Source organism: Pinus tabuliformis, chromosome 2_2, assembly GCF_031772625.1.
Source record: "Pinus tabuliformis cultivar Carrire ecotype Pingquan chromosome 2_2, CPIR1, whole genome shotgun sequence".
Classification (NCBI taxonomy): Eukaryota; Viridiplantae; Streptophyta; class Pinopsida; order Pinales; family Pinaceae; genus Pinus; species Pinus tabuliformis.
Window position 1 is genome coordinate 586,214,039 of NC_142300.1, and position 3,670 is coordinate 586,217,708.

The following is a 3,670-nucleotide window of genomic DNA, read 5'->3' on the forward strand; positions in this document are numbered from 1 at the left end:
TTCACCGAAAACTTGCTTATTTGTTTTCTTTATATGTGTAAATTAACTCTTCAGTATTCTATATAGTGATGATTGATCTCTGTTTTGTGTTTTGAAGTACCAATAACTGTAATAGAATTAGGCCCTTCTTATCAGTCATTTATTGGTACCTCTGTAATATTTGTTTTAAGCAGATAGCATCACAGCATGCATAATAACGATAAAAGAAATGTATATTTTCAAATAACTTCACTGCTATTCTACTGTATTTTGGCTACTGTAATTTTCAGTTCACAATAATATCATGGAAGTATATTCACTATTGGAAATACTTTCTCCAGAAGCTTCTACTTACCTAGTCCGCCTGGGTTTGTAGATGCACTACAGAAGTTCACCTGTATCCTTTGTTTACTATTGACCACCCAACCATGAGATCTGTCGCCAGGACTGGGATCTCCCCCGAGCTATCTTGCAGGCCCACAACCCTCAACAAGATGCATGCAACTTGTGCCTGGTTATCTGGTCCTTACCAGACTTAACCAATCTTTTTCTTTCTGCCTGTCCTTACAGCCCAGAATTTTGCCTCTCCCTTCCCTTTTTCCCTAGAGGCCTTTCTTGTTAGGGAAGGTAGTTTTTGTGCAGTTTTCACAACTGATTTCTTCTTCCAACTTCCTTTCAGAAGTTGCCAACATTTCAAGAAGTATATATTTTTAATATATATTTTAATTCACAAATAAAAAAAATATGGTTAAAGTTTTTAAAATAGTCTTCCAATTCTGTCTTTTACCACAGTAAAATTCCAATATTTACATTCTCCGGGGTCATCACATCACATGGCCTTTTCTGCTCGGCCATGTGAACGGGCAGGGCTGCGTACCCTCATTCCCCACGCCTTTGGTTCCCGCTCCAATTCAACGGTGCAGATCAACCGATCTGGATCCGAGGGTGGAGGTTTGCCGGAGGGTTTTAGAGTTCATATTAACTTGTTTTGAGTCTTCATTTGGCTCATTTGGACTTGGCTTCATTCCTAGGTTTGGCTTGTCTCTCTTCGCACAGGGGATTCTCCCGTTCACTCATCAACTGAGGCTCCATCAGCTGCGCAAGAGTTATTGAACTGTTTCCCGGGATTTACCTATGCAGGTGATGGCATTCTCTCACAATCAATTTCACGGTTGTTTCTATTATGAATACTCTTTCCCTACAGGTCACACCAATGAATTTCTATATGTTAATGGTTTTCGTATTTCTTTGTTGTGTGAAGGTGGATGCTACAGCCATGGAATTTTCCGATATGCAGAACGACAGGTCCTCGGCAACCTGGCCTACCTCACCGCATATCAGGTAGGCATCCCTGTTCGATTGATTCCTGGGTGCGGGTATTTAGGTTTTCCTTTTTGACTGCTGCTGCTACGGGATTTATACATACTCATTTTTCTTTGCTTGCTTTCAGATTTCCATAATTTGACAGAAGCACCCAGGACAGGGTCCTCGGGGTTTGCCTCCGAGGCTACTCGTGGTTTTATTACTCTCAAACTTTGTTGTCTCTACTGGCCCTGATTGGGTTGTGAGGAAGTAGTCAGTTCCTTTCAAACGGGAGGTGCCTTGGCAGTCCCAGTAGTTTAAGTTATCTCGATTTCCTTTCTGTGTTTCATATACCATTTATCCAGTTGTAATTATTTAAGAAATAGAGTAGTAAATACTACTAGCTTGGACTGGGTCAAGAATTATGGAACCTCTCTGTTTTCCAATGAATTTTATTGTTTATTTCGGATTCGCAGCTCCCTGGAATGATTACTTAACTTTGTATATGTAAATTTATTTCTTGGATTCTTCAGGAAAGTTTAATAGCAGACTAAACTTTACTCTTGAGATCCTTGGCTCCGATACTTTGTGAACTCGACTTTCTGAAAGTAATTTATGTGTTTATAATATCATTACAGTCGTATATTTTCTCGCAGTTCTATGTTACGGCGGAACTGCCATTGTCTTTAAGAAAAACATAGGCTTTATGTTCTGTTTCGACATAATGTTCTTCTTCGAACTGCTAGGGTTCCTTACTATTGAGATGTAATAATTATGATGAAAGGGTTATGTTTATTACTGAAAATTAATGTACAGTTGGTTTCGAATGGTAGATTTCCATACTGCTGTCGCATTTTGTTACTGTGATTATGGTGATAACATGCAGTTTGCAACTTCGATGTTTTATTAAATAATGATACAGTTAGGGTCTGGTTCATTGCTTTCTCGAACCTCCCCCTTAGGATTACTCATCCCTTCACTGTCTACCAGTTACCTCTGTCTAGCAGTATGTATTTTTTGTTTATGTTATTTATATCCGCTCTACAGTTTGTGCATACTCCCATATATGATAAACTTTTGTATGGGCTCCCGAACTCTTTTAATGGACATCCACTCTGTGGTCGTTAAGGTTATTAGTTCCGATGACTTTTGCTACCACAGTTCTGGTAATCCCGGCTCGGGACCCGCTACCTTACCCTCTTCTAAAGTTAATAGACTCATCTTCATCGAAAACTTGCTTATTTGTTTTCTTTATATGTGTAAATTAACTCTTCAATATTCTATACAGTGATGATTGATCTATGTTTTGTGTTTTGAAGTACCAATTGTTAGAGTCGGTCTAGTTATCCCTCCGTTAGAGATCAAAGCTCTTTTTTTGCATTTCATGTTTAGGTGTCCCATCAGTTTCGATTAGTTGCATTTCATTAGGCATGCCATAACTCTGACGGAATGGTTTGTGTTACTCATTCCCCTCGTGCTTGGCACTGTTGGTTCAGGTCTATTCATAAAAACAAGTCTTCAAAGGTCATGTACAATCTTGTTTCAAATTTCTGGGTCATAACAATGGTTCTTGGTCATTAGGTCTTGGGTTGAGTCAGTCTTGTTTTGCAAAGTCTAAGAAGACCAGCAGGCCAGAGGGATGTCCTCGATAGGTGGTTACTTCAATAATTTTCATCATTATACAGATAAATTAGGACCTCTCTTCAAAAATCTTCAAAAATTTCAATTCTTGAATCATCCAAGCGCAGCCTTGGTCTCCTTTGCCAGATCATATCACAGCTATCCCTGCAAAAAATTGCAAATAAAATCATCATTTCAATCAAATTTAAGGAGGAAACTAAAAAGGTCAGAAGCCTATTAATCTTGAAAAAGTGTCAACGACAAAACATTACAAAATGGGTCATGGACCAAGAAAAAATCAAAAGGGAGTCTTTATAAAGATATTTCATGACATTTTCAACTCATTTTTCATGCCAAGAGTGAAGAGCATCGTTCCAAAGAGAAATTGTGAATTTGTAAGGAAGTTGGAGCAGTTTCAGGCGCGCGCAACGCGTTGGACTAGGCGCGTGACACATCAGGGGCGCGCGCCACATCAGGCAAGAAATTGTAGTGCAAAAATACACGCGTGCAGTGCATCATAGGTGCGCGGCGTGTTGGGTAAGGAACACGGCGCACTGGGGTTTAAGCCCAAAATTTGATTAGAAGCACATGAACTCGCCTCCTCTCCGCACAAATTTGCAGGTAGGCTTACATCCACCACTTGTGCTTGGCTTTTGAAAGATAAATGTAATGGGTTCATGATATGTTTGCCTTAGAAATCCAAGTGGAAAGCCCTCCTTTATCAATGAAATGGCTGCAGGGTTTGAATGAAAAATAGTGTTGTAGGGTT